Source organism: Heterocephalus glaber, unplaced genomic scaffold, assembly GCF_053883595.1.
Source record: "Heterocephalus glaber isolate CG9 unplaced genomic scaffold, H.glaber_assembly_v1.0 deba00001547, whole genome shotgun sequence".
Classification (NCBI taxonomy): domain Eukaryota; kingdom Metazoa; phylum Chordata; class Mammalia; order Rodentia; family Bathyergidae; genus Heterocephalus; species Heterocephalus glaber.
In genome coordinates, this window is record NW_028258340.1 from 8448813 (window position 1) to 8456822 (window position 8010).

Here is an 8010-nt window from a genome sequence, read left to right on the forward strand (position 1 = left end):
AGACAGCCACAAGCCCACCATCCAGGCAGTCAGCTCTTACCTTCCCTTTTAGCAGCAGTCTGAAACATTCATTCATCGAAAGTGTCAGGGTTACTCCCAGGAGGGACATTTTCACTTTAAGATGGTGGCCCCAGAATGTTGTGGCACAACTAAAGGAATGCATCGCTAATGGTGGAATTTCAGGCATTTACCACAGACCAGTCGGGGATATATTTTTCCGGCCAAGGGACTTTCCTGCTGGCCACAGCTGGCAGTTCGGTCCAACCTGAGCCCATGGACACTAAACTGCGGCCACTGGGGCTCTAAAAGCAGCCGGGACAGCAGCTTCTGCACTGCATGGGGCTCCTGTGCCTCACTGAGATTCAGTACTCAGGCAACACACAAGGGGAGGGGCTGATGTTTCTGGGTCCTGCTGGTTGTTGGCTCACAGCTGCGCAGATTTACTGCTTCACAGTGTAAAGGGAGAGATTAAAGAGAGTGCTGTGCACAGAACCCAAGTTTGTTTGAAATTTAAAATATTTATGTAGCATCGGCTCCCTCAGAGCATTCTACTTTCTTTTCCTCGCTATTATATTTCTCAGCACTTGCAAATTTGTCTGTTAGAAACAAGGAACGCGCGCGTTAAAAAAAAGATTATAGGATAACACCCTGATCTAGATAATGCTAATTTCAAACAAAAGGAAAAAAACTCCACAAATCCATTACACACACACACCACCAGGACTTTGCTTATCCTACGGTTTTCTTGGTTTGGTTCAGCCTGATGACAGGATGACGTGTGAAATGGGTGTGGCCACTATATCTCAGTTTTTAAAACAATGTCAGCCATTTCTATGCACATTCCTTTTACTATGCCTCCCACCCTGACTCCAACCTTTTTAACCAAAGCTTGTAGTACTTAGTTCCGTGGGGAGGGGTGGAGAGACTTGTGGGAGGGTCTGAAGAGGGGTGATTTTAAGTGAGCACTTACCTTGTGCAGGCCCTGTTCTAAGTGTTTGCTGTGTGTCAAAGCTATTTAGCTGTTACCACAACCTGGGAGGCAGGTGCCAAAGTTGTCCCTCCCTAACAAATGGGGACTCTGAGACACAGCAAGGTTAAATAAATAGCCCAAAGCTGCAGAGCTGGGAAATAGTGTCACCAACTGCTGAGGGCTCTTTCTCCTCATTTGGATGGAAATCACGAAAAGGCAGAGTGTAGCTCTTATTAACAGCCCTGAGCTTTGCACCCGAGCAGCTATCAGCTCTTGGTGTTAGCAGACCTCCCACACTTTCCTGGCTGCAGAGCCAACAGCAACTGCAGGTCTCAAGAACTCTTCTCTTCTGGCCACCAGAGATGGTGGCTCCTCACAACTGTCCCTTGCTGTGTAGGCTGCCAGCCACCCTCAGTGTTACCAGCCCTGGCTGTTGGTGGCCTCTTAGCATACCAGCTCAGCCTGCTCTGCTTGAGGTAGAAATCAAGAGTAGGTAAAATGTACCATCCAAAAAGGCTTTTATTAGGACTTATGCTGCAGCATAGCAGGAACACGGCAGGGATTGACCCCCTAAGGCTGTAAGGCAGCCACTTACAGGACGAAAGAAGCAGGCCTGTGCCTGTGCATTGTTAGACTTCCGGTTCAGTCATAGGGAATGGAGGGGTTGCACACTGATCTGACTGAGGAGGGCTGAGGAAGGGCGGGATCAACCACAGAGGCTGCAAGGCAGAATCTGCTGGGGTGAACCTGTGACGGGAGCCTGTCACAGCCAAAGCAAATTATCTCCTGGAGTGGCAGGGGTATTTGATGTCGCCATGGCCACCTGCAAGGTGTTTGGGGCAGCCACGGGTAAAAAAAACCCAAGTACCCCTTGGGGATCATTGGGTCCTTCTGTCCTGTCTTAGGGGCAGAGCTGGGACTTGAGCCCTGGCAGTCTGATTCCAGTGCTTGTTAGTCCACCAGGGCACCTATCGATTCTATTTCTCTGCCTTCAGCCTAGAGTTCTGGGACAAATTCATGTCAAATTCAGGCTAAGTCTGAGCTCAAACAGTGAGGGGCTTTATGCTCACAGGTGAGTAAGAATTAGCTAGGAAAGCTTGCTGGGCAAGTGCTTCCGAGAGGGGCTCTGCTTTTGAAGGATGGGGAGTCTGAGCTGCTTGGGAGACAAAACTGAACTCCTTGTTGCAAAATTTGCCTAGAGAATAACAACAGTGAGCTCTGTCTTACTCCTGTACCTTTCGGACCCTGTGGCCACCAGGGGGGCACCAGGGGCCTCTTTTCCTAGACCAAATGCTTCTAGGAATATGTTTCTCAAGCACACAAAAGCTGCCAGCGTCACTGCACTAGGCTTCGCTCTGCAAACAGTCTGCTGTTTGGTTGAGACTTATTTATGGATCTTGCCATGGTCAAGTGCAAAGCACATTGTAAGGAGCCAGGAAACCTGGGGCCAGTTCTCGGCCCTGCCGGATCATGCTATGGGATCCTGGGGATGTCATTGCTCTCTCTGAGTTTCTGTCTCTTCATCCAGAAACTAAGAAGTTGGATTATTTGATCTCCAAGTTCCTGAGAGGCCTGAAATTGTAGTGATTCTTTGATGAATCAGAAAAGTAAGTCAACAAAGATTTCTAAACCCCAAGAACAAAAGCAGGAGAGAGAATGAGAGTGGAGGGAAGAAGTCAACAGACATCAAACTAAAAACAGGACAGGTAGAGGGAGTTGTGGGATTTTCAGTCTGCAGAAGCACTGTGATTTCCCAGAATGCCTCTCCGCCTTGTGGGGTTATGAACTGAAATCCCCTTAATGGGGAAAAGTCTCTTGTTGCAGACTAATTTCCAGCAGGAAAGACTTAAATGGAAATAGGATAATTAGTTCATGGACTTAAATTCATACTAACATGTAAATGATGGACACAAGATTTATTCCAAAGAGTAGGCTTTGAAAGATGCGGTCCTGGACAAGGAACCTCGAGACAGAGAAAAGAAAAAGGACCCCCAAAGTTCTCTAAAGGGCTATGAAAGACTCCAATAACACAATCAGTCTATACTTCAAGGAGCCATATAGGTGAGATTTCTGGTTTTGAGAACCAGAGAGGAGAGAGGCTAAGCCAGCCAAGGTGATGGGGAAGGACTACAGGAGCTGGATCTCCCAAGCCTACCTATGCCCAGGTGACCAGCCAGAAAGATGACCTTATTTTTTCAAGGGCTGGGGAGGAAGCCATGTGCCTGGCTGGCCTGGAGCCCAAGGCAGAGGGGCCCATGGAGGGAAGCCAGGATGTGCTGAGCTGGCTGGGCACTGCCCGTGCGCAGCTCTGCAGACATTTTGTACCTTCAGTGTCCTCACCTTGTAGGAAAGTAGTAGTTTGTGTTCTAACCAGCTGTCCCTGGCCGTGACGTTTCATATGATTTACTAAAGGAGGAGGCCATTTGTTTCTCAATGCAGTCGCCGCAAGAGAGTCACCCAGTGATGGATGGAAGAGACATCGGGACAGAGGTGCTGGGGATCCTGGCCCTGATGCCACCAAGGCACCACAGAGGGGGGATAAAGTGAGTGTGGAGGAGGGGTGGAACTGCTTGTACTTGCTCTTAGTCTAGAGGTGGGTGACTGCCTCACCAGCTCAGAGGGCAAGACACAGCCGGGGATGGGCAGGGAAATCTGTAGCTGTGTCCGGTTGGTGTGTGGAGACCGGGGACAGAGCACCAGGGCATCAGACTGCATTTCCCAACCCAGGCCAGCCATGCAGCTGCCCTTTCTCAGTGTCCTTATGAAAAAGGCAAGAATCGTTCCTGCTGCGGTGAGACCTGACAGCAAGATGTCCCTACAGTGCTTAGCACGCCGTGAGTGGTTCTCTCCTGCAGTGAGGTCGCTGAGGATGGGACCTGGTGCCCTGGGTGCTCCAGCTGTCCTCACCCCTGCCCCAGCCCCAGCCTTCGTCTAGACTTCTATCCGCTTCCTCCTGCTCCTCTGAATCCACTTGGAAACCCTGGCTCTGCAGTCTCTGGCTGAGCCCAGGGTCATAGTACTCACCCAGGCCAGGGTGGCCGAGGCTGGTTTCCAGGCAACGCAGCCCTTTCGGGAGCACTCTGGTTGCTGGATCTGAGGCTGAAGTTGGACCTGAGCCTTCTGCCAATGCAGCGGCCTGAGCCAGGCTGGGGGGATCCAGATGGGCAGGTGAGTCTAGTGAGCCCCGGGACCCAGACTGCTTCCAGCAGAGGCGACCATGGGGACAGGTGTCAGGGGCGTAGAGCTGCCTGGCTGTGGACAAAATGGGCCTCTGGGGCTGGAGGAGGGCACTGCAGTGGGAGCAGGGCCCAAGGCCTGATGGGGTGGGCTGGGGGGTTCGGAGACCGGACACTTGAAGGGATGCAGGAAGTGGGGTGGCCCTCCTTCCTGTCCCTTCGGAAATGGCTGGGGATTGAAGGAGCCAAGACAAAAGCAGAAGCCCATATCCAAGATGGTGGTGAGGTTGCTCACAAACATGTAATAGCCTGTTTCTTGTGACCTGAGTTCAAGGCAGGAAGGGCCAGAGCTGGCCTGTGTCACCCGCAGCTGTAGGGCTCTGTAGCTACCACTCTGCCCTCTCTAGGGAATGGATTGGGCCCAAAGGCCACAGAATGTGCAGAGCCCTCTGGTGAGAGATGAGGCCTGGGCAGCAAGGGGTGACACTTTCCAGCTAGGTGTCATGAGACAAATTTAATGAAGGGGCTACGGAAAGAGGGCAAACCCAGCTGGAGGCAGTGAAGCACGCAGGGGTCAGTCATGGCAGGAAGCAGCCACCACCCCTGGGCCAGAGGGGATGGGGAGCACTTCTAGAACCCTAAGAGTAAATACAGGGGAAGGGAGGGGCCACCCAACAAGAGTGGTGGCCTTCAGCAGCAGGACGCAGACAATGGAAGGTGGCCTGGTGTGCAGGGAATTGGAGGAATAAATTCTCCAGCCCTGATCTCCTGCTGGCTCTCCTGAAGTGAGAGGCCCATCCAGGTGATCCACACAGGCCAGTCTCCTGGGATCAGAAAGGGCACAGGCAGCAGAGTGAGGGTCTGGAAGGACCAAGAGGAGCCTGACATGGGGAGTGGCCCCAGGCTGGGCATGGAGGAGATGGGAGGGCAGAGGCTTCTGATTTGCAGATTGGCTGGGCAGGGAGCAATGGCTAGAGAGGTTGGCGATGGCCTCTTGTTGGCACTCACTCCAACTGCTCTGGGGCCATTCTACTGCTAAGAAAGGAGCCTTCTGTCACCTGCAAGTGGCACCATGTGACCACAGTGGGAGGATTCTGCCCTCAAGTAGGCTGAGTTGTCATCTCCTGTCATATAAGGGTGCAGTTGCCTGAGCCAGGGCTGGGCCTTGGTTTCTCTTTGGATCATGCTGAGTTCTCATGATTCTAGATAATTCCTTCTTATCTCTTCACACACACATGCACACACTTCCTCTGGAAAGCTTCGCTGGTTACTCCCTCCCCCAAGGCTGGGGTAAATGGTCTTGTCATTGTGCCCAAAGTGGTCCCGCTCTGTCTCTGCTGGGTCATATCATTCATTGTCCCGATGGCATTGTGTGAGATCATTAAGAGCCCCCCAAGATCTAACCCGGAAAGCCAGAGCCTGGATCAGCTCCAGATGCCCAGTGGGCACTTAATAAGCCACCATCAACACAGGCACTGCCAGGAATTTATCAGGAAGCACTGAGGTGACCTCAACTTTGCTCCCAGAGAATTCTGTGTTTTTCATTTTGATCCCTCAACACGAAGGGCATCAGATGTATGGTGCCCTGCCTTAGGAACTCCACACACAAAGCAGATGTCCCCAGAGTGTCCGTGGAGCAGAATTCTGCTGCCCTGGTTTACGTGGTCATGCCTGCAGAATGAAAGAAGCCTCCCATGGTAATATAATTTCAACAGCACAGTGGTAAGAGCAGCGAGAGAGGCGATCTCCAGTCTCCTATTTATGAAAACAATAGCTCAAGTTTATGGTATGAACAGTAAGCACAGCCACTTCATTCCCCTCCAGCCACCCATCTTCACACACACAAATACCAGACACAAACTCTGAAATGCACACATATCCAATAGACACATGGGCTCAGAGATACCTGTGTGCATACAAGTTCATGGACACTTGCGTGTGCGCATGTGCACACCCGTGCACATACACACACACACACACACACCCCCCTACATTTCCACAATCACACAGAGCCCTGGTTTAGGAAAAGGATGCAGACCAAGACGAGCTGCCCTCTAGGAAGCGATCTCACTGGTATTGGAATGAAGACTCTCAATCATGTTCTGGTGCTTTCCAGCTCTTCATCGGACTCCATGGGATAAAGGAGAGAGAGCTTCCCAGAGGCCTCGCCTGGCTCTGTGTTCCCACTCTGTTTCTTTTTTATGGTTCCACCCCTTTACTCTGCCCTTTCAGACACGACCTGTGCAGGCCACGCTGTGGGACCCTACTGCCCAGGACAGAAGTTTGGTTACATGACAGTTTCTAGACACTTGGCCGACTGTTTGCCATTGGAGGATTACAGCAAGTGATTCTCTTTGTAGTTTCTAACCGTCCCCTTGCCCCCCTCCAAAAAAAATGTGCATAAGTTTATAAACATATTAACATAAATAATGAGAAATGTCCTGGGGAGCCTCCCCCTTGTCTCTGCTGGAGATTAACACTGGAGGGGCGCTGTCCCCACAGACTGTGTGTGCCATAGGGAGTTTCACAGTGGCTGTTCTGGGCCAACACACTGGCTTCCTCAGCACCTCCAGATTCAACTACCAGTCTCAGCTGTGTCCATGGAAGAGCTGGAAGCCACGAGCCTGAAGCATGGCAGCTCTACTGCCCATCATCGTTCTGGCTCTAGCTTGTGCTAGAACGGACACTTCCTCTCTTGATAGTGCTTCTTGTGGGCAGGCCAGTCCTTCTGCTGGCACTGGGAGCTGCAGTACTGAGCCACCTGGGCGCACTTACAGATGTTGAACTCCCAGAGCTGAAACATAGACCATCGTGGCTTCATTGTCATGTGGTGGTGGTGGTGGGGAGCTACATCTGGGAACCTGGAAGGGTCTGGCAGAATCCCATGCCCTGGCTGGGGTGCAGCTCAGTGGCAGAGTGCTTTCCCAGCATGGGAGGCCTGGATTCAATCCCCAGCACCACAAGCAAACACAAAAAGGTCCATGCTTGGGGACAGGAATACCCACCTGGTGGGCACAACACCAAAGGGACAGCTACCCTGGTGGAAGAACCACAGAGGCACCCAGGGTCTACTGGGGTGGACCCCAGACCACAGGCAAGTGACAAGGTGGATGTGACAGGCAGCTGGGGTGCTGCTTCTCTCTGGCTGTGCAGGGCGGGTAGTGGCATTCATAGTAAGTGCAGGAATTCTCCTCCTCTTCCACCATGTCTTCATTGGCGTTGTAGTACCGGGTCATATTCAGGACCAGGAACTGCTCTTCCTATGGGGTCTGTGGGGAGCTGCTGGATCACAAGCCAGTATAAGCTCTGCTCCCTCTGTTTGTTGGAAGTCTCCTCAGCTTTGGGTCACCAGCCCCATGGCACCAGCTGCGGGTTGTCCAGGTGATTGTCCACAGTCCCAGCAGGGAGCCACGCCGCCCCCTGACACTCCCACAACAGCTCATGGAGGAGCCTTCTCCATCCCCTGCCCCGGTTTTTGTGGAAGGCATATGCAAATCCCTTAGCACCATTTCCATCTGCATCTACTTCCATTCAAGCCTTGAGCCTTGAAGGGGTAGCTCTCCACCAGCGGGATGTCCTGTTCGTCTATCAGGGTGTACTTGGTCTTCCCGGCCGTGCCCAATTTGAAGTCGCCATGGCCAGGCCTGTGCTCTCAGGGGCAAAGGGCTGGGCTGGGTTCTGGGTCTGGCCAGGCGGGCCCCAGGTAGATGAGGCTGGGCTGGGCTCAGGCCGCCCCCGCCAGCTCGTGCCCATTGGACCTGCCATGCCCAGCCACCGCCGCATGCGCCTATATTCTGGCTCTTGAGACTCTTGGTACAAATGAGCTGGGGTGCTGGCTGCAGAGTAATTTAAAGTAAAAATAAA

General features: G+C 52.5%; 1 pseudogene; it reads right to left on the reverse strand.

Moving 5' to 3' along the window:
- Nucleotides 1-6796: 6796 nt before the first annotated feature.
- On the reverse strand, nucleotides 6797-7753 carry LOC101708773 (zinc finger MYND domain-containing protein 19-like; annotated as a pseudogene).
- Between the last annotated feature and the right edge of the window lie 257 nt (nucleotides 7754-8010).